This window comes from Salminus brasiliensis, chromosome 9 (assembly GCF_030463535.1).
Source record: "Salminus brasiliensis chromosome 9, fSalBra1.hap2, whole genome shotgun sequence".
In the NCBI taxonomy this organism is placed as follows: domain Eukaryota; kingdom Metazoa; phylum Chordata; class Actinopteri; order Characiformes; family Bryconidae; genus Salminus; species Salminus brasiliensis.
In genome coordinates this window covers 10,525,024-10,548,249 of record NC_132886.1, presented here as the reverse complement: position 1 = coordinate 10,548,249, position 23,226 = coordinate 10,525,024, and the positions used below count along the sequence as shown (strand labels likewise).

The following is a 23,226-nucleotide window of genomic DNA, read 5'->3' as shown; positions in this document are numbered from 1 at the left end:
AATATCAGTTCAATGTGTTGTCTTTCCTCTCTCTCTTAAGAGCAACGTGCATGAAACATGGAGGAGGCTCTGTTATGTTCTGGGGCTGCTTTGCTGCATCTGGCACAGGGTGTCTTGAATCTGTGCAGGGTACAATGAAATCTCAAGACTATCAAGGGATTCTAGAGAGAAATGTGCTGCCCAGTGTCAGAAGGCTTACTCTCAGTCGCAGGGCATGGGTCTTGCAACGGGATAATGACCCAAAACGAACAGCTAAAAACACAAGAATGGCTGAAAGGAAAACATGAAATGGCCTTCTATGAGCCCTGACCTAAATCCTATTGGGCATCTTTGGAAGGAGCTGAAACATGCCATCTGGAAAAGACACCCTTCAAACCTGACACAACTGGAGCAGTTTGCTCATGAGGAGTGGGCCAAAATACCTGCTGAGTGGTGCAGAAGTCTCATTGACAGTTACAGGAATCGTTTGATTGCAGTGACTACCTCAAAAGGTTGTGCAACAAAATATTTAGTTAAAGGTACCATCAATTTTTTTTATCCAGACCTGTTTTATGAGTTTATTATTTTTTTTATAATTCTGATGAAGCATGGTTGAAAAGCAATGACAGATTTTCATTTGTTCATTTTCATAGAATTTCTATTTATTATTACTTTTGTCAGATTTAAGTTATTTCTGTGACCATGGTGAGTTTTTATTTCATTAACCAAGGGGTACCAACAATTTTGTCCACGTGTGTATAATTTCAATATCAGTTCAGTACTCACTGGGCAGTCTAAAGGTGCAAGGAATGTTTATATAGTCACTGTAAAGTAAAATGCAAAATATGTCATTCTCGCCCAAAATATTATACATTTCTTCACATTAAGACATAATATTAATTTATAAATGGTAGTTTTTATTTCGTATCACCTAATAGGTTCATGTTATTGGTAGTTTAGTAGAGTTATGTTTAGGGGTTTCTGAAATTGCCAACCTTTGCTTTCTTTTGTTTCAAAACTAAAATAAACTTAGATAAAGTTGCATAACTGGTCTGAACCATCCTAAACATTTACAATTTACAAAATTATACTTATAAATAAAAAGGTTGATTTTGCCTAAAAATCAAACAATATATATCCCTCTGTCTCATTCTGTCAGATTCAGTGTGGCTTCCTTAGTGTGACTGTAATGAGTACAATTGTGCCAAAGAATTACAACAGTGACAATAACCACAAGAATAACAATAATTAAAATTACCACATTAATTTTAACAACAGTAGACACAACAATAGTGGTATATAAAGATGATTTAAAGACAAATTTACAAAAAATATACTTATGAATGGATGAGTTGAGGCGATTCATTGAAACAATAAAACCGTGTAGAAGTTAGTTTAGGTTGAGGAAATCAGACTGGTTGACTAAATGACCACGAAAAAAAGAAAGCATCATCTTCTTTCTGTTGCTCTTTCTCACACTGGTCCAGAAGAGACGAACAAGCTGTGAAACAAATTCGTTTAGAAGTCAACAGACAACCTCGTGTCGCTTTCCCTGTAGAAATAATCATTCTCCTTTCTACACAGCTGGCACTAAAACCATTAAACATGACATGAGCTTTACAAACGAAGCAAATCTAACGATGCTGTCTAAGATCAGACGCACTGGTGAAGAGTTTAGCATGGCGGAACTAGAAACATGCGACTGATTTCCCGGGGACTGTTTTAAGAGACGGCTTTCAGGTTTCTGATTTTACCACGTCAACATGAAAATAAAGCATTCGTATATTTTTCACACATCCAGAAATAAACACACAGGAGACAGCATGTGATATTCTACCCAGTGCTGAATTTGTACTGAAACTCTCCTTAAACTGAAACCGTTTAAAAACGGGACATTTGGTTATCAGCGCAAAGTATTCTGGGATGTGACAACATTTAAATATGTAAAAAACGTTTTTTCTCTTTTTATTGCAAATTAGTTTTATAAAGAGAAGGATAATGAAGCAAAACACGTTTATATACAGAATAACGTCTATGAAATGCTGACCCACAAGATTTTTCTTCTGGTCGCATTTAAATATAATATCAATTTATAATCGGTAGCTTTTAATTTTCCAGTCTATGATATTTTTGATCTTTACGCGTTCCTGGGGCGTTTTTACTGCTTCAACTTTCTCTACGCGTGTCTCAACGTATAATCGCTCAGTCCACCGTCTCCGTGCGTTGGCGTTATTTAAGGTAGTGGAGCAGCGAGCGCCGAGAGAAGTCAAGACTATACTTTCAGGGATCATTTCTATAGTTCCTAACTTGGAAGTGTGATTAGAAAGTGTTACGTCTCCCTAACCACGATGACGAGTAGCGATGCGCTCTTCTGAGCGCGAATCGGGTATCGGCTTGTGATCTTCATCAAAGGCCTTTATCATTGATGACCGTTCTCTGCTCTTTATAGAGTATGGGAGGAAGAGAGCATGTTCAGAGTGGTTAGCATTATAATTTCTGGTGAACTAAAAGAAGATGAAACTTGCTTTTTTTTTGAGTCATTTTGGTTTGACTTATTCATGTTCTAAGCAAGTAATACATCTATATCTGATGATGGTCTGATTTATTGTCTTTGTTTATAGATGTTTAAATGAGTTTACAAGGCTGTTTACTGCTGAGTTACTTAAAAGCAATATATTACAAAAGTCCTTAAGTTTGAAAAATTCAAGCAAAATGGGACAAATATTGCTCTGAATTTAAGTGGTTTCCATGTGATCTCATCCCACAAACATCCCGAAAACCTGTGGACGTCGAGTCAATGTTGAAACGACGCTCATGTTTGATTTCAATATCAGTTCAATGTGTTGTCTTTCCTCTCTCTCTTAAGAGCAACGTGCATGAAACATGGAGGAGGCTCTGTTATGTTCTGGGGCTGCTTTGCTGCATCTGGCACAGGGTGTCTTGAATCTGTGCAGGGTACAATGAAATCTCAAGACTATCAAGGGATTCTAGAGAGAAATGTGCTGCCCAGTGTCAGAAGGCTTACTCTCAGTCGCAGGGCATGGGTCTTGCAACGGGATAATGACCCAAAACGAACAGCTAAAAACACAAGAATGGCTGAAAGGAAAACATGAAATGGCCTTCTATGAGCCCTGACCTAAATCCTATTGGGCATCTTTGGAAGGAGCTGAAACATGCCATCTGGAAAAGACACCCTTCAAACCTGACACAACTGGAGCAGTTTGCTCATGAGGAGTGGGCCAAAATACCTGCTGAGTGGTGCAGAAGTCTCATTGACAGTTACAGGAATCGTTTGATTGCAGTGACTACTTCAAAAGGTGGTGCAACAAAATATTTAGTTAAAGGTACCATCAATTTTTTTTATCCAGACCTGTTTTATGAGTTTATTATTTTTTTTATAATTCTGATGAAGCATGGTTGAAAAGCAATGACAGATTTTCATTTGTTCATTTTCATAGAATTTCTATTTATTATTACTTTTGTCAGATTTAAGTTATTTCTGTGACCATGGTGAGTTTTTATTTCATTAACCAAGGGGTACCAACAATTTTGTCCACGTGTGTATAATTTCAATATCAGTTCAGTACTCACTGGGCAGTCTAAAGGTGCAAGGAATGTTTATATAGTCACTGTAAAGTAAAATGCAAAATATGTCATTCTCGCCCAAAATATTATACATTTCTTCACATTAAGACATAATATTAATTTATAAATGGTAGTTTTTATTTCGTATCACCTAATAGGTTCATGTTATTGGTAGTTTAGTAGAGTTATGTTTAGGGGTTTCTGAAATTGCCAACCTTTGCTTTCTTTTGTTTCAAAACTAAAATAAACTTAGATAAAGTTGCATAACTGGTCTGAACCATCCTAAACATTTACAATTTACAAAATTATACTTATAAATAAAAAGGTTGATTTTGCCTAAAAATCAAACAATATATATCCCTCTGTCTCATTCTGTCAGATTCAGTGTGGCTTCCTTAGTGTGACTGTAATGAGTACAATTGTGCCAAAGAATTACAACAGTGACAATAACCACAAGAATAACAATAATTAAAATTACCACATTAATTTTAACAACAGTAGACACAACAATAGTGGTATATAAAGATGATTTAAAGACAAATTTACAAAAAATATACTTAAGAATGGATGAGTTGAGGCGATTCATTGAAACAATAAAACCGTGTAGAAGTTAGTTTAGGTTGAGGAAATCAGACTGGTTGACTAAATGACCACGAAAAAAAGAAAGCATCATCTTCTTTCTGTTGCTCTTTCTCACACTGGTCCAGAAGAGACGAACAAGCTGTGAAACAAATTCGTTTAGAAGTCAACAGACAACCTCGTGTCGCTTTCCCTGTAAAATAATCATTCTCCTTTCTACACAGCTGGCACTAAAACCATTAAACATGACATGAGCTTTACAAACGAAGCAAATCTAACGATGCTGTTTAACAGACGCACTGGTGAAGAGTTTAGCATTGCGGAACTAGAAACATGCGACTGATTTCCCGGGGACTGTTTTAAGAGACGGCTTTCAGGTTTCTGATTTTACCACGTCAACATGAAAATAAAGCATTCGTATATTTTTCACACATCCAGAAATAAACACACAGGAGACAGCATGTGATATTCTACCCAGTGCTGAATTTGTACTGAAACTCTCCTTAAACTGAAACCGTTTAAAAACGGGACATTTGGTTATCAGCGCAAAGTATTCTGGGATGTGACAACATTTAAATATGTAAAAAACGTTTTTTCTCTTTTTATTGCAAATTAGTTTTATAAAGAGAAGGATAATGAAGCAAAACACGTTTATATACAGAATAACGTCTATGAAATGCTGACCCACAAGATTTTTCTTCTGGTCGCATTTAAATATAATATCAATTTATAATCGGTAGCTTTTAATTTTCCAGTCTATGATATTTTTGATCTTTACGCGTTCCTGGGGCGTTTTTACTGCTTCAACTTTCTCTACGCGTGTCTCAACGTATAATCGCTCAGTCCACCGTCTCCGTGCGTTGGCGTTATTTAAGGTAGTGGAGCAGCGAGCGCCGAGAGAAGTTAAGACTATACTTTCAGGGATCATTTCTATAGTTCCTAACTTGGAAGTGTGATTAGAAAGTGTTACGTCTCCCTAACCACGATGACGAGTAGCGATGCGCTCTTCTGAGCGCGAATCGGGTATCGGCTTGTGATCTTCATCAAAGGCCTTTATCATTGATGACCGTTCTCTGCTCTTTATAGAATATGGGAGGAAGAGTGCATGTTCAGAGTGGTTACCATTATAATTTCTGGTAAACTAAAAGAAGATGAAACTTGCTTTTTTTTAAGTCATTTTGGTTTGTCTTTATCATGTTCTAAGCAAGTAATACATCTATATCTGATGATGGTCTGATTTATTGTCTTTGTTTATAGATGTTTAAATGAGTTTACAAGGCTGCTTACTGCTGAGTTACTTAAAAGCAATATATTACAAAAGTCCTTAAGTTTGAAACATTCAAGCAAAATGGGACAAATATTGCTCTGAATTTAAGTGGTTTCCATGTGATCTCATCCCACAAACATCCCGAAAACCTGTGGACGTCGAGTCAATGTTGAAACGACGTTCATGTTTGATTTCAATATCAGTTCAATGTGTTGTCTTTCCTCTCTCTCTTAAGAGCAACGTGCATGAAACATGGAGGAGGCTCTGTTATGTTCTGGGGCTGCTTTGCTGCATCTGGCACAGGGTGTCTTGAATCTGTGCAGGGTACAATGAAATCTCAAGACTATCAAGGGATTCTAGAGAGAAATGTGCTGCCCAGTGTCAGAAGGCTTACTCTCAGTCGCAGGGCATGGGTCTTGCAACGGGATAATGACCCAAAACGAACAGCTAAAAACACAAGAATGGCTGAAAGGAAAACATGAAATGGCCTTCTATGAGCCCTGACCTAAATCCTATTGAGCATCTTTGGAAGGAGCTGAAACATGCCATCTGGAAAAGACACCCTTCAAACCTGACACAACTGGAGCAGTTTGCTCATGAGGAGTGGGCCAAAATACCTGCTGAGTGGTGCAGAAGTCTCATTGACAGTTACAGGAATCGTTTGATTGCAGTGACTACCTCAAAAGGTTGTGCAACAAAATATTTAGTTAAGGGTACCATCAATTTTTTTTATCCAGACCTGTTTTATGAGTTTATTATTTTTTTTATAATTCTGATGAAGCATGGTTGAAAAGCAATGTCAGATTTTCATTTGTTCATTTTCATAGAATTTCTATTTATTATTACTTTTGTCAGATTTAAGTTATTTCTGTGACCATGGTGAGTTTTTATTTCATTAACCAAGGGGTACCAACAATTTTGTCCACGTGTGTATAATTTCAATATCAGTTCAGTACTCACTGGGCAGTCTAAAGGTGCAAGGAATGTTTATATAGTCACTGTAAAGTAAAATGCAAAATATGTCATTCTCGCCCAAAATATTATACATTTCTTCACATTAAGACATAATATTAATTTATAAATGGTAGTTTTTATTTCGTATCACCTAATAGGTTCATGTTATTGGTAGTTTAGTAGAGTTATGTTTAGGGGTTTCTGAAATTGCCAACCTTTGCTTTCTTTTGTTTCAAAACTAAAATAAACTTAGATAAAGTTGCATAACTGGTCTGAACCATCCTAAACATTTACAATTTACAAAATTATACTTATAAATAAAAAGGTTGATTTTGCCTAAAAATCAAACAATATATATCCCTCTGTCTCATTCTGTCAGATTCAGTGTGGCTTCCTTAGTGTGACTGTAATGAGTACAATTGTGCCAAAGAATTACAACAGTGACAATAACCACAAGAATAACAATAATTAAAATTACCACATTAATTTTAACAACAGTAGACACAACAATAGTGGTATATAAAGATGATTTAAAGACAAATTTACAAAAAATATACTTAAGAATGGATGAGTTGAGGCGATTCATTGAAACAATAAAACCGTGTAGAAGTTAGTTTAGGTTGAGGAAATCAGACTGGTTGACTAAATGACCACGAAAAAAAGAAAGCATCATCTTCTTTCTGTTGCTCTTTCTCACACTGGTCCAGAAGAGACGAACAAGCTGTGAAACAAATTCGTTTAGAAGTCAACAGACAACCTCGTGTCGCTTTCCCTGTAAAATAATCATTCTCCTTTCTACACAGCTGGCACTAAAACCATTAAACATGACATGAGCTTTACAAACGAAGCAAATCTAACGATGCTGTTTAACAGACGCACTGGTGAAGAGTTTAGCATTGCGGAACTAGAAACATGCGACTGATTTCCCGGGGACTGTTTTAAGAGACGGCTTTCAGGTTTCTGATTTTACCACGTCAACATGAAAATAAAGCATTCGTATATTTTTCACACATCCAGAAATAAACACACAGGAGACAGCATGTGATATTCTACCCAGTGCTGAATTTGTACTGAAACTCTCCTTAAACTGAAACCGTTTAAAAACGGGACATTTGGTTATCAGCGCAAAGTATTCTGGGATGTGACAACATTTAAATATGTAAAAAACGTTTTTTCTCTTTTTATTGCAAATTAGTTTTATAAAGAGAAGGATAATGAAGCAAAACACGTTTATATACAGAATAACGTCTATGAAATGCTGACCCACAAGATTTTTCTTCTGGTCGCATTTAAATATAATATTAATTTATAATCGGTAGCTTTTAATTTTCCAGTCTATGATATTTTTGATCTTTACGCGTTCCTGGGGCGTTTTTACTGCTTCAACTTTCTCTACGCGTGTCTCAACGTATAATCGCTCAGTCCACCGTCTCCGTGCGTTGGCGTTATTTAAGGTAGTGGAGCAGCGAGCGCCGAGAGAAGTTAAGACTATACTTTCAGGGATCATTTCTATAGTTCCTAACTTGGAAGTGTGATTAGAAAGTGTTACGTCTCCCTAACCACGATGACGAGTAGCGATGCACTCTTCTGAGCGCGAATCGGGTATCGGCTTGTGATCTTCATCAAAGGCCTTTATCATTGATGACCGTTCTCTGCTCTTTATAGAGTATGGGAGGATGAGTGCATGTTCAGAGTGGTTAGTCTTATAATTTCTGGTGAACTAAAAGAAGGTGAAACTTACTATTTTTTAAGTCATTTTAGTTTGACTTATTCATGTTCTAAGCAAGTAATACATCTATATCTGATGATGGTCTGATTTATTGTCTTTGTTTATCGATGTTTAAATGAGTTTACAAGGCTGTTTACTGCTGAGTTACTTAAAAGCAATATATTACAAAAGTCCTTGAGTTTGAAAAATTCAAGCAAAATGGGACAAATATTGCTCTGAATTTAAGTGGTTTCCATGTGATCTCATCCCACAAACATCCCGAAAACCTGTGGACGTCGAGTCAATGTTGAAACGACGCTCATGTTTGATTTCAATATCAGTTCAATGTGTTGTCTTTCCTCTCTCTCTTAAGAGCAACGTGCATGAAACATGGAGGAGGCTCTGTTATGTTCTGGGGCTGCTTTGCTGCATCTGGCACAGGGTGTCTTGAATCTGTGCAGGGTACAATGAAATCTCAAGACTATCAAGGGATTCTAGAGAGAAATGTGCTGCCCAGTGTCAGAAGGCTTACTCTCAGTCACAGGGCATGGGTCTTGCAACGGGATAATGACCCAAAACGAACAGCTAAAAACACAAGAATGGCTGAAAGGAAAACATGAAATGGCCTTCTATGAGCCCTGACCTAAATCCTATTGAGCATCTTTGGAAGGAGCTGAAACATGCCATCTGGAAAAGACACCCTTCAAACATGACACAACTGGAGCAGTTTGCTCATGAGGAGTGGGCCAGAATACCTGCTGAGAGGTGCAGAAGTCCCATTGACAGTTACAGGAATCGTTTGATTGCAGTGACTACCTCAAAAGGTTGTGCAACAAAATATTTAATTAAGGGTACCATAATTTCTGTCCAGGCCTGTTTTACGAGTTTATTTTTAAAAATAATTCTGTTGAAGCATGGTTAAAAAGCAATGTCCGATTTTCATTTGTTCATTTTTACAGAATTTTTATTTATTATTACTTTTGTCAGATTCAGGTTATTTCTGTTACCTTTTTGAGTTTTTCTTTCATAAACTGAGGGGTACCAACAATTTTGTCCACGTGTGTATGATGTCAATAGCAGTTCAGTATTCACTGGGCAGTCTAAAGGTGTAAGGAATGTTTATATAGCCACTGTTTCTCAAAAATGGCAACTTCATCTAATTTTCAATGGTGAATTCCATTGAAAATTAGATGAAGTTGCCATTTTTGATGTAAAAAGTTATTCCAAATCCCTTTGGAGCATTTCTGTTGGTCCTGTCATCAAGACATTTTGAGCTAAAGTAAAGAACAACTACTAGATTCACATTATCTCAAATAGTGTAAAATAAAAAATGGAAAAAATGGAGCTACAAGGTTTTTGTCTGACATTTATTATGATAGGGTTGATAGTAATAGGGCTCACAGGAACAGCTCTATCGTGGTTCAAATCATATCTAACGGGATGCTATCAGTTCGTAAAGATAAAAGATTTATCTTCAAATTACACAGAAGTAAGATATGGAGTTCCGCAAGGCTCAATTTTAGGACCGCTGTTATTTATATTATACATGTTACCACTGGGCTCAGTTATAAGAAGATATGGCGTTAATTTCCATTTTTATGCAGATGACACACAGCTCTATATATCAGCCAAACCTGACGATAAATTTAGATTACAGAAAATGGAGGACTGTGTAAAGGATATAAAACTCTGGATGTCACATAACTTCCTTCTACTTAACAATGACAAAACCGAGGTTCTTCTTTTGGGTCCAAAAGACACTAGAAATGAACTATCCGACTTAATGTTAGACTTGGCTGATGTTACTATTATTCCCGATTTAGCAGCTAAAAATTGGTGTCACATTCGACTCAGATTTAACATTTGAGCAACATATAGTCAATATTAGTAGGACAGCCTTTATGCAGCTTAGAAACATTGCCAAACTAAGAAACTCCTTATCTCTACAGGACGCAGAAAAGCTAGTACATGCTTTTATTACCTCAAGTCTAGATTACTGTAATGCATTTTTGTCTCCCATTGGCTCCCATACAGCATGGCGGAACTAGAAACATGCGACTGATTTCCCGGGGACTGTTTTAAGAGACGGCTTTCAGGTTTCTGATTTTACCACGTCAACATGAAAATAAAGCATTCGTTTATTTTTCACACATCCAGAAATAAACACACAGGAGAGATCATGTGATATTCTACCCAGTGCTGAATTTTACTAAAATCAAACCGTTTAAAAACGGGAGCTTCCGCTGCGTACATAACGCACCAATGAAAACAGGGACATTTGGTTATCGGCGCAAAGCATTCTGGGAGGTGACATAATGAAAAATATTTAAAGAACTTATTTCTCATTTTATTGCTAATTAATTTAATTAAAAGTAAGATAACTTAGCAAAACACGTTTATATACAGAATAACGTCTATGAAATGCTGACCCACAAGATTTTTCTTCTGGTCGCATTTAAATATAATATTAATTTATAATCGGTAGCTTTTAATTTTCCAGTCTATGATATTTTTGATCTTTACGCGTTCCTGGGGCGTTTTTACTGCTTCAACTTTCTCTACGCGTGTCTCAACGTATAATCACTCAGTCCACCGTCTCCGTGCGTTGTAGTTATTTAAGGTAGTGGAGCAGCGAGCGCCGAGAGAAGTTAAGACTATACTTTCAGGGATCATTTCTATAGTTCCTAACTTGGAAGTGTGATTAGAAAGTGTTACGTCTCCCTAACCACGATGACGAGTAGCGATGCACTCTTCTGAGCGCGAATCGGGTATCGGCTTGTGATATTCATTAAAGGCCTTTATCATTGATGACCGTTCTCTGCTCTTTATAGAGTATGGGAGGAAGAGTGCATGTTCAGAGTGGTTAGTCTTATAATTACTGGTGATCAAAAATAAGTGTTGTTGAAGTATTTTAAGTACTAGTTAAATGCCTCAGCTCTACCTGATGATAATTACAGTTGTTATGGATTCTATGTCTGACTTTTAAGAGTTTGCAGGATTGGTTAACGCTCAATTATTTAAGATCTGTGTGTTTTAAAAGTCCGCTGTGTTTCACTTGAAACATTCGAGCAAATGTGGCACAAATATTGCTCTTAATATAAGTGGCTTACATGTGATCTCATCCCACAAACTCAGCAAACCTATGGATGTTGAATCAATGTTGATACAACACTCATGTACCCTCGGTTAATGAAAGAAAAACCCACAATGGTCACAGAAATAACTTGAATCTGAGAAAAATAATAATAAATAAAAAATTCTATGAAAAGGAACAAATTAAAATGCGACATTGGTTTTGAACCATGCTTCAACAGAATTATTTTAAAAAGTAAACTCATGAAAGAGGCCTGGACAAAAAATGATGGTACCCCTGAAAATAATGTGACCAAAGGGACATGTTAAATCAAGGTGTGTCCACTAATTAGCATCACAGGTGTCTACAATCTTGTAATCAGTCAGTGGGCCTATATATAGGGCTACAGGTAGTCACTGTGCTGTTTAGTGACAGGGTGTGTACCACACTCAACATGGACCAAGAGAAGAGAAGAGAAGAGAAGAGAAGAGAAGAGAAGAGTTGTCTCAGGAGATTAGAAATAAAATGATAGACAATCATGTTAAAGGTAAAGGTTATAAGATCATCTCCAAGCAGTTTGATGTTCCTGTGACTGAGAAGCACATATTATACAGAAATTTAAGATCCATGGGACTGTAGCCAACTTCCCAGGACGTGGCCCTAGGAGGAAAATTGATGACAAATCAAAGAGAGGGATAATACAAATGGTAACAAAAGAGCCCAGAAAAACTTCCAAAGAAATTAAAGGTAAACTTCAAGCTCAAGGAACATCAGTGTCAGATCACACCATCCGTCGTTGTTTGAGCCAAAGTGGACTTCATGGGAGAAGACCAAGGAGGACACCATTGTTGAAAACAAATCATAAAAGAGCCAGACTGGAATTTGCCAAACCACATGTTGACAAGCTCCAAAGCTTCTGGGAAAATGTCCTATGGACAGATGGAACTTTTTGCCAAGGCACATCAGCTCTATGTTCACAGATGGAAAAATGAAGCATATCAAGAAAAGAACACTGTCCCTACTGTGAAACATGGAGGAGGCTCTGTTATGTTCTGTGGCTGCTTTGCTGCATCTGGCACAGGGTGTCTTGAATCTGTGCAGGGTACAATGAAATCTCAAGACTATCAAGGGATTCTAGAGAGAAATGTGCTGCCCAGTGTAAGAATGCTTGGTCTCAGTCGCAGGTCATGGATCTTGCAACAGGATAAATGACCCAAAACACGCAGCTAAAAACGCAAGAATGGCTAAGAGGAAAACATTGGACTATTCTGAAGTGGCCTTGCATGAGCCCTGACCTAAATCCTATTGAGCATCTTTGGAAGGAGCTGAAAAAAGCACCCTTCAAACCTGAGACAACTGGAGCAGTTTGCTCATGAGGAGTCGGCCAAAATACCTGCTGAGAGGTGCAGAAGTCTCATTGACAGTTACAGGAATCGTTTAATTGCAGTCACTACCTCAAAATGTTGTGCAACAAAATATTTAGTTAATGGTACCATAATTTTTTGTCCAGACCTGTTTTATGAGTTTATTTTCTTTAATAACTCTGTTGAAGCAGGGTTGAAAAGCAATGTCAGATTTTCATTTGTTCATTTTCATAGAATTTTTATTTATTATTACTTTTTTCAGATTCAAGTTATTTCTGTGACCATTGTGAGTTTTTCTTTCATAAACCGAGGGGTACCAACAATTTTGTCCATGTGTGTATGATGTCAATATCAGTTCACTACTCACTGGGCAGTCTAAAGGTGTAAGGAATGTTTATATAGTCACTGTTTCTCAAAGATGGCAACTTCATCTAATTTTCACTAATTTTCAACGGAAGTCAAAGTAAAAAGTTATTCCAAATCCCTTTGGAGCATTTCTGTTGGTCCATTCATCAAGACATTTTGAGCTAATGTAAAGGACAACAACTAGATTCACATTATCTCAAATAGTGCAAAAAAAAAATGGAGCAACAAGGTTTTTGTCTGACAGTGATGAAATATTTGTTGGGAACCAACCGGTGGGTTCGATTTCTTTTTATTCAGTGTCTCTCCTGTGACTGTCTGTGCAATAGTCTTTATATAATGATTGAAAGAGGCATGTTTAGCAGAATATGTTCATGCAAAGTAAAATGCAAAATATGTCATTCTGGCTCAAAATATCATACAGTTGTTTACATTAAGACATAATATTAATTTTTAAATGGTAGTTTTTACTGATGATTGTTTTTAAAGACAAATTTACAAAAATATACTTATGAATGGATGAGTTGAGGCGATTCATTGAAACAATAAAAACGTGTGAAATGTGCACTTCAGGAGGACGTAGGACCAACACTGGAGGTCTAGCTGGTTAGTTTAGGTTGAGGAAATCAGACTGGTTGACTAAATGACCACGAAAAAAAGAAAGCATCATCTTCTTTCTGTTGCTCTTTCTCACACTGGTCCAGAAGAGACGAACAAGCTGTGAAACAAATTCGTTTAGAAGTCAACAGACAACCTCGTGTCGCTTTCCCTGTAAAATAATCATTCTCCTTTCTACACAGCTGGCACTAAAACCATTAAACATGACATGAGCTTTACAAACGAAGCAAATCTAACGATGCTGTCTAAGATCAGACGCACTGGTGAAGAGTTTAGCATGGCGGAACTAGAAACATGCGACTGATTTCCCGGGGACTGTTTTAAGAGACGGCTTTCAGGTTTCTGATTTTACCACGTCAACATGAAAATAAAGCATTCGTATATTTTTCACACATCCAGAAATAAACACACAGGAGAGATCATGTGATATTCTACCCAGTGCTGAATTTTACTAAAATCAAACCGTTTAAAAACGGGAGCTTCCGCTGCGTACATAACGCACCAATGAAAACAGGGACATTTGGTTATCGGCGCAAAGCATTCTGGGAGGTGACATAATGAAAAATATTTAAAGAACTTATTTCTCATTTTATTGCTAATTAATTTAATTAAAAGTAAGATAACTTAGCAAAACACGTTTATATACAGAATAACGTCTATGAAATGCTGACCCACAAGATTTTTTTTCTGGTCGCATTTAAATATAATATTAATTTATAATCGGTAGCTTTTAATTTTCCAGTCTATGATATTTTTGATCTTTACGCGTTCCTGGGGCGTTTTTACTGCTTCAACTTTCTCTACGCGTGTCTCAACGTATAATCGCTCAGTCCACCGTCTCCGTGCGTTGTAGTTATTTAAGGTAGTAGAGCAGCGAGCGCCGAGTGAAGTTAAGACTATACTTTCAGGGATCATTTCTATAGTTCCTAACTTGGAAGTGTGATTAGAAAGTGTTACGTCTCCCTAACCACGATGACGAGTAGCGATGCACTCTTCTGAGCGCGAATCGGGTATCGGCTTGTGATATTCATCAAAGGCCTTTATCATTGATGACCGTTCTCTGCTCTTTATAGAGTATGGGAGGAAGAGTGCATGTTCAGAGTGGTTAGTCTTATAATTACTGGTGATCAAAAATAAGTGTTGTTGAAGTATTTTAAGTACTAGTTAAATGCCTCAGCTCTACCTGATGATAATTACAGTTGTTATGGATTCTATGTCTGACTTTTAAGAGTTTGCAGGATTGGTTAACGCTCAATTATTTAAGATCTGTGTGTTTTAAAAGTCCGCTGTGTTTCACTTGAAACATTCGAGCAAATGTGGCACAAATATTGCTCTTAATATAAGTGGCTTACATGTGATCTCATCCCACAAACTCAGCAAACCTATGGATGTTGAATCAATGTTGATACAACACTCATGTACCCTCGGTTAATGAAAGAAAAACCCACAATGGTCACAGAAATAACTTGAATCTGAGAAAAATAATAATAAATAAAAAATTCTATGAAAAGGAACAAATTAAAATGCGACATTGGTTTTGAACCATGCTTCAACAGAATTATTTTAAAAAGTAAACTCATGAAAGAGGCCTGGACAAAAAATGATGGTACCCCTGAAAATAATGTGACCAAAGGGACATGTTAAATCAAGGTGTGTCCACTAATTAGCATCACAGGTGTCTACAATCTTGTAATCAGTCAGTGGGCCTATATATAGGGCTACAGGTAGTCACTGTGCTGTTTAGTGACAGGGTGTGTACCACACTCAACATGGACCAAGAGAAGAGAAGAGAAGAGAAGAGAAGAGAAGAGAAGAGTTGTCTCAGGAGATTAGAAATAAAATGATAGACAATCATGTTAAAGGTAAAGGTTATAAGATCATCTCCAAGCAGTTTGATGTTCCTGTGACTGAGAAGCACATATTATACAGAAATTTAAGATCCATGGGACTGTAGCCAACTTCCCAGGACGTGGCCCTAGGAGGAAAATTGATGACAAATCAAAGAGAGGGATAATACAAATGGTAACAAAAGAGCCCAGAAAAACTTCCAAAGAAATTAAAGGTAAACTTCAAGCTCAAGGAACATCAGTGTCAGATCACACCATCCGTCGTTGTTTGAGCCAAAGTGGACTTCATGGGAGAAGACCAAGGAGGACACCATTGTTGAAAACAAATCATAAAAGAGCCAGACTGGAATTTGCCAAACCACATGTTGACAAGCTCCAAAGCTTCTGGGAAAATGTCCTATGGACAGATGGAACTTTTTGCCAAGGCACATCAGCTCTATGTTCACAGATGGAAAAATGAAGCATATCAAGAAAAGAACACTGTCCCTACTGTGAAACATGGAGGAGGCTCTGTTATGTTCTGTGGCTGCTTTGCTGCATCTGGCACAGGGTGTCTTGAATCTGTGCAGGGTACAATGAAATCTCAAGACTATCAAGGGATTCTAGAGAGAAATGTGCTGCCCAGTGTAAGAATGCTTGGTCTCAGTCGCAGGTCATGGATCTTGCAACAGGATAAATGACCCAAAACACGCAGCTAAAAACGCAAGAATGGCTAAGAGGAAAACATTGGACTATTCTGAAGTGGCCTTGCATGAGCCCTGACCTAAATCCTATTGAGCATCTTTGGAAGGAGCTGAAAAAAGCACCCTTCAAACCTGAGACAACTGGAGCAGTTTGCTCATGAGGAGTCGGCCAAAATACCTGCTGAGAGGTGCAGAAGTCTCATTGACAGTTACAGGAATCGTTTAATTGCAGTCACTACCTCAAAATGTTGTGCAACAAAATATTTAGTTAATGGTACCATCATTTTTGTCCAGACCTGTTTTATGAGTTTATTTTCTTTAATAACTCTGTTGAAGCAGGGTTGAAAAGCAATGTCAGATTTTCATTTGTTCATTTTCATAGAATTTTTATTTATTATTACTTTTTTCAGATTCAAGTTATTTCTGTGACCATTGTGAGTTTTTCTTTCATAAACCGAGGGGTACCAACAATTTTGTCCATGTGTGTATGATGTCAATATCAGTTCACTACTCACTGGGCAGTCTAAAGGTGTAAGGAATGTTTATATAGTCACTGTTTCTCAAAGATGGCAACTTCATCTAATTTTCACTAATTTTCAACGGAAGTCAAAGTAAAAAGTTATTCCAAATCCCTTTGGAGCATTTCTGTTGGTCCATTCATCAAGACATTTTGAGCTAATGTAAAGGACAACAACTAGATTCACATTATCTCAAATAGTGCAAAAAAAAAAATGGAGCAACAAGGTTTTTGTCTGACAGTGATGAAATATTTGTTGGGAACCAACCGGTGGGTTCGATTTCTTTTTATTCAGTGTCTCTCCTGTGACTGTCTGTGCAATAGTCTTTATATAATGATTGAAAGAGGCATGTTTAGCAGAATATGTTCATGCAAAGTAAAATGCAAAATATGTCATTCTGGCTCAAAATATCATACAGTTGTTTACATTAAGACATAATATTAATTTTTAAATGGTAGTTTTTACTGATGATTGTTTTTAAAGACAAATTTACAAAAATATACTTATGAATGGATGAGTTGAGGCGATTCATTGAAACAATAAAAACGTGTGAAATGTGCACTTCAGGAGGACGTAGGACCAACACTGGAGGTATAGCTGGTTAGTTTAGGTTGAGGAAATCAGACTGGTTGACTAAATGACCACGAAAAAAAGAAAGCATCATCTTCTTTCTGTTGCTCTTTCTCACACTGGTCCAGAAGAGACGAACAAGCTGTGAAACAAATTCGTTTAGAAGTCAACAGACAACCTCGTGTCGCTTTCCCTGTAGAAATAATCATTCTCCTTTCTACACAGCTGGCACTAAAACCATTAAACATGACATGAGCTTTACAAACGAAGCAAATCTAACGATGCTGTCTAAGATCAGACGCACTGGTGAAGAGTTTAGCATGGCGGAACTAGAAACATGCGACTGATTTCCCGGGGACTGTTTTAAGAGACGGCTTTCAGGTTTCTGATTTTACCACGTCAACATGAAAATAAAGCATTCGTATATTTTTCACACATCCAGAAATAAACACACAGGAGACAGCATGTGATATTCTACCCAGTGCTGAATTTTACTAAAATCAAACCGTTTAAAAACGGGAGCTTCCGCTGCGTACATAACGCACCAATGAAAACAGGGACATTTGGTTATCGGCGCAAAGCATTCTGGGAGGTGACATAATGAAAAATATTTAAAGAACTTATTTCTCATTTTATTGCTAATTAATTTAATTAAAAGTAAGATAACTTAGCAAAATACGTTTATATACAGAATAACGTCTATGAAATGCTGACCCACAATATTTTTCTTTTGGTCGCATTTAAATATAATATTAATTTATAATCGGTAGCTTTTAATTTTCCAGTCTATGATAATTTTGATCTTTACGCGTTCCTGGGGCGTTTTTACTGCTTCAACTTTCTCTACGCGTGTCTCAACGTATAATCGCTCAGTCCACCGTCTCCGTGCGTTGTAGTTATTTAAGGTAGTGGAGCAGCGAGCGCCGAGAGAAGTCAAGACTATACTTTCAGGGATCATTTCTATAGTTCCTAACTTGGAAGTGTGATTAGAAAGTGTTACGTCTCCCTAACCACGATGACGAGTAGCGATGCACTCTTCTGAGCGCGAATCGGGTATCGGCTTGTGATATTCATCAAAGGCCTTTATCATTGATGACCGTTCTCTGCTCTTTATAGAGTATGGGAGGAAGAGTGCATGTTCAGAGTGGTTAGTCTTATAATTACAGGTGAATGCAAAAAAAGAAGAAACGTTTTTACTTTGTTCAGTTTTTTTTGGAAGCTCTTAAGTAAATGCATTAGCTCTATCTGTGGATGATTACAAGTATTATCTAGTGTTTTTAAAACTTTATCAATAGTTTGCAAGACTATTTAATGCTTAATTATTTAAAAGCAGTGTGTTTTAAAAGTCCACTGTGCTTCCTTTGAAACATGCGAACAAAAATGGCGCAAATATTGCTCTGAATTTAAGTGGCTTACACGTGATCTCATCCCACAAACTCCTCAAACCTGTGGATGTTGAGTCAATGTTGAAACGACGCTCATATGTGATTTCAGTATCAGTTCAACGTGTTGTCTTTCCTCTCTCTCTTAAGAGTAACCTGCTGAACACAGACGTTCGTCTTTTCTCAAATGATTTGTTTAAGCTGAAAAATCACGTTTAAAAAGTGTTACTAAACTCTTACTTCATTCGGGTGCTGTGCTTATTCATCAGGCCTAGCAGTATTTAGTGCTGTCTGTCTGCTATTTTAGCTCCCTCTGTTGTCCAAAGTATTGAACTACAAGACAAAGAAATCCTTGGAAACTGGGGGTCCGGGAGTCTTTTTCCAGGACGTTGTGTGATAAATCTCAGTGTTTATTGAATACAGTACAAACACAGCAGAACTGTACCTCATCTGACAGACGAGAAGTAAGATTAAGGCTGAAAATATAGACTATAAGCTCTCACTATAAGGTCTATGAGCCTTACAGTCTTTTCATCTTAACGTCTACAAGTGAACTACAGGCTAAGATTTATTGTTTGATTTCATTTAGCACTTTCCTGTGCGTACATCCCATACCAATGAAAACAGCATAAATTCTTAATCGACACAGATCATTCTGCATGTGGTTTTTTATTTATAAACTGTAGTTTATCATATGTGTATCTGAACTCGTTCTTGGGGCTTCAACTTTCTCTACGTGTGTCTCAACGTATAATCGCTCAGTCCACCGTCTCCGTGCGTTGTAGTTATTTAAGGTAGTGGAGCAGCGAGTGCCGAGAGAAGTTAAGACTATACTTTCAGGGATCATTTCTATAGTTCCTAACTTGGAAGTGTGATTAGAAAGTGTTACGTCTCCCTAACCACGATGACGAGTAGCGATGCACTCTTCTGAGCGCGAATCGGGTATCGGCTTGTGATCTTCATCAAAGGCCTTTATCATTGATGACCGTTCTCTGCTCTTTATAGAGTATGGGAGGATGAGTGCATGTTCAGAGTGGTTAGTCTTATAATTACAGGTGAATGCAAAAAAAGAAGAAACGATTTTACTTTGTTCAGTTTTTTTTGGAAGCTCTTAAGTAAATGCATTAGCTCTATCTGTGGATGATTACAAGTATTATCTAGTGTTTTTAAAACTTTATCAATAGTTTGCAAGACTATTTAATGCTTATTTATTTGAAAGCAGTGTGTGTTAAAAGTCCACTGTGCTTCCTTTGAAACATGCGAACAAAAATGGCGCAAATATTGCTCTGAATTTAAGTGGCTTACACGTGATCTCATCCCACAAACTCCGCAAACCTGTGGATGTTGAGTCAATGTTGAAACGACGCTCATATGTGATTTCAGTATCAGTTCAACGTGTTGTCTTTCCTCTCTCTCTTAAGAGCAACCTGCTGAACACAGACGTTCATCTTTTCTCAAATGATTTGTTTAAGCTGAAAAATCACGTTTAAAAAGTGTTACTAAACTCTTACTTCATTCGGGTGCTGTGCTTATTCATCAGGCCTAGCAGTATTTAGTGCTGTCTGTCTGCTCTTTTAGCTCCCTCTGTTGTCCAAAGTATTGAACTACAAGACAAAGAAATCCTTGGAAACTGGGGGTCCGGGAGTCTTTTTCCAGGACGTTGTGTGATAAATCTCAGTGTTTATTGAATACAGTACAAACACAGCAGAACTGTACCTCATCTGACAGACGAGAAGTAAGATTAAGGCTGAAAATATAGACTATAAGCTCTCACTATAAGGTCTATGAGCCTTACAGTCTTTTCATCTTAACGTCTACAAGTGAACTACAGGCTAAGATTTATTGTTTGATTTCATTTAGCACTTTCCTGTGCGTACATCCCATACCAATGAAAACAGCATAAATTCTTAATCGACACAGATCATTCTGCATGTGGTTTTTTATTTATAAACTGTAGTTTATCATATGTGTATCTGAACTCGTTCTTGGGGCTTCAACTTTCTCTACGCGTGTCTCAACGTATAATCGCTCAGTCCACCGTCTCCGTGCGTTGTAGTTATTTAAGGTAGTGGAGCAGCGAGTGCCGAGAGAAGTTAAGACTATACTTTCAGGGATCATTTCTATAGTTCCTAACTTGGAAGTGTGATTAGAAAGTGTTACGTCTCCCTAACCACGATGACGAGTAGCGATGCACTCTTCTGAACGCGAATCGGGTATCGGCTTGCGATATTCATCAAAGGCCTTTATCATTGATGACCGTTCTCTGCTCTTTATAGAGTATGGGAGAAAGAGTGCATGTTCAGAGTGGTTAGTCTTATAATTACAGGTGAATGCAAAAAAAGAAGAAACGTTTTTACTTTGTTCAGTTTTTTTTGGAAGCTCTTAAGTAAATGCATTAGCTCTACCTGTGGATGATTACAAGTATTATCTAGTGTTTTTAAAACTTTATCAATAGTTTGCAAGACTATTTCATGCTTAATTATTTAAAAGCAGTGTGTTTTAAAAGTCCACTGTGCTTCCTTTGAAACATGCGAACAAAAATGGTGCAAATATTGCTCTGAATTTAAGTGGCTTACACGTGATCTCATCCCACAAACTCCGCAAACCTGTGGATGTTGAGTCAATGTTGAAACGACGCTCATATGTGATTTCAGTATCAGTTCAACGTGTTGTCTTTCCTCTCTCTCTCTTAAGAGCAACCTGCTGAACACAGACGTTCATCTTTTCTCAAATGATTTGTTTAAGCTGAAAAATCATGTTTAAAAAGTGTTACTAAACTCTTACTTCATTCGGGTGCTGTGCTTATTCATCAGGCCTAGCAGTATTTAGTGCTGTCTGTCTGCTCTTTTAGCTCCCTCTGTTGTCCAAAGTATTGAACTACAAGACAAAGAAATCCTTGGAAACTGGGGGTCCGGGACGTTGAGAGGATATATCTCAGTGTTATTTGAATACAGTACAAACACAGCAGAACTGTACCTCATCAGACAGACGAGAAGTAAGATTAAGGCTAAAAATATAGACTATAAGCTCTCACAAGTGCACTACAGGGCCGAGGAAGCAGGCTCAGATTCAGTCATTTTCAGTGATTTTTCAGGTTCATGATTTTATGTAGCACTTATATATTCCAATGTAGGTGAAGATGTTTTGTTCATATTCATAAAATAATGAGTTCTTATTGTTAGAAGGGGGCACTTTGTGGGGCTAAGAGTTAAAGTTGCTCTTCATAGAATGAGGAGGGAAGTCCATGTTCTGAGTGGTTTTTCAAATAGTTGTAGTTCAAAGAGAGATATGAAATCATTTTCCCCAGTTGACCTACATGTTTTGGCATTTTAATTTCCTCTGTTTAGAGATTGCTGTAGCTGTTAAATGTTGTTTTGCCTTGGTTAGAAGTTGGAAGAATGTTCAGCACTGATTTAGATAAAAGCTGTGAATTTGAAAAACTCTAATGTAACCCTTGTGCTTTATTCGAACATTCAAGCAAAAATAGGTGCACGTATTTGTCACTGTACAGTGTACACTGTACAGCGAAATGTGTCCTCCGCATTTAACCCATCTGGTAGTGAACACACACTCACACACACACATGTGTTAGGGGCAGTGAGTACAGACACACACCCAGAGCGGTGGGCAGCCAACTCCAGCGCCCGGGGAGCAGAGAGGGTAAAGGGCCTTGCTCAAGGGCCCAACAGTGGCAGCTTGCCGAGCCCGGGAATCGAACCCACAACCCTGTTATCGATATCCGGGCACTCTAACCGCTGTGTGATTTTTATGTGACTTTATCCCACAACCTCAGCAAACGACACTCATGTACACACATGGACAAAATTGTTGGTATCCCTCGGTTAATTAAAGATAAACCCAACAATGGTCACAAAAATAAATTGAATCTGACAAAAGTAATAATAAATAAAAAGTCTATTAAAATGAACAAATGGAAATCTGACATTTATTCCGTCGTTGTTTGAGCCAAAGTGGACTTTATAGGAGACGACCAAGGAGGACACCATTGTTGAAAACAAATCATAAAAGAGCCAGACTGAAATTTGCCAAACTACATGTTGACAAGCCCCAAAGCTTCTGGGAGAATGTTCTATGTTCACAGATGGAAAAATGAAGCATATCAAGAAAAGAACATTGTCCCTACTGTGAAACATGGAGGAGGCTCTGTTATGTTCTGGGGCTGCTTTGCTGCATCTGGCACAGGGTGTCTTGAATCTGTGCAGGGTACAATGGAATCTCAAGATTAGAGAAATGTGTTGCCCAGTGTCAGTAAGCTTAGGCTCAGTCGCAGGTCATGGGTCTTGCAACAGAATAATGACCCAAAACACACAGCTAAAAACACCCAAGAATGGCTAAGAGGAAAACATTGGACTATTCTGAAGTGGCCTTCTATAAGCCCTGACTTAAATCCTATCGAGCATCTTTGGAAGGAGCTGAAACATGCCATCTGGAAAAGACACCCTTCAAACCTGACACAACTGGGGCAGTTTGCTCATGAGGAGTGGGCCAAAATACCTGCTGAGTGGTGCAGAAGTCTCATTGACAGTTACAGGAATCGTTTGATTGCAGTGACTACCTCAAAAGGTTGTGCAACAAAATATTTAGTTAAGGGTACCATCAATTTTTTTTATCCAGACCTGTTTTATGAGTTTATTATTTTTTTTATAATTCTGATGAAGCATGGTTGAAAAGCAATGTCAGATTTTCATTTGTTCATTTTCATAGAATTTCTATTT

General features: G+C 37.5%; 8 non-coding genes across 8 annotated transcripts; all 8 read left to right on the top strand.

Moving 5' to 3' along the window:
• The first annotated feature begins 2,247 nt into the window (after positions 1 to 2,247).
• On the top strand, positions 2,248 to 2,461 carry LOC140563224 (small nucleolar RNA U3). Its single transcript, XR_011980443.1, has one exon. It is a non-coding gene; the product is annotated as a small nucleolar RNA U3 (small nucleolar RNA).
• A 2,587-nt stretch (positions 2,462 to 5,048) lies between these two features.
• On the top strand, positions 5,049 to 5,262 carry LOC140563238 (small nucleolar RNA U3). The gene has a single exon (XR_011980457.1). It is a non-coding gene; the product is annotated as a small nucleolar RNA U3 (small nucleolar RNA).
• A 2,586-nt stretch (positions 5,263 to 7,848) lies between these two features.
• On the top strand, positions 7,849 to 8,062 carry LOC140563236 (small nucleolar RNA U3). The gene has a single exon (XR_011980455.1). It is a non-coding gene; the product is annotated as a small nucleolar RNA U3 (small nucleolar RNA).
• Positions 8,063 to 10,722: 2,660 nt separating this feature from the next.
• On the top strand, positions 10,723 to 10,936 carry LOC140563216 (small nucleolar RNA U3). Its single transcript, XR_011980435.1, has one exon. It is a non-coding gene; the product is annotated as a small nucleolar RNA U3 (small nucleolar RNA).
• Positions 10,937 to 14,382: 3,446 nt separating this feature from the next.
• LOC140563177 (small nucleolar RNA U3) lies at positions 14,383 to 14,596 on the top strand. The gene has a single exon (XR_011980396.1). It is a non-coding gene; the product is annotated as a small nucleolar RNA U3 (small nucleolar RNA).
• A 3,447-nt stretch (positions 14,597 to 18,043) lies between these two features.
• Positions 18,044 to 18,257, top strand: LOC140563176 (small nucleolar RNA U3). The gene has a single exon (XR_011980395.1). It is a non-coding gene; the product is annotated as a small nucleolar RNA U3 (small nucleolar RNA).
• Positions 18,258 to 19,314: 1,057 nt separating this feature from the next.
• Positions 19,315 to 19,528, top strand: LOC140563235 (small nucleolar RNA U3). Its single transcript, XR_011980454.1, has one exon. It is a non-coding gene; the product is annotated as a small nucleolar RNA U3 (small nucleolar RNA).
• Positions 19,529 to 20,585: 1,057 nt separating this feature from the next.
• LOC140563248 (small nucleolar RNA U3) lies at positions 20,586 to 20,799 on the top strand. Its single transcript, XR_011980467.1, has one exon. It is a non-coding gene; the product is annotated as a small nucleolar RNA U3 (small nucleolar RNA).
• Positions 20,800 to 23,226: the final 2,427 nt, after the last annotated feature.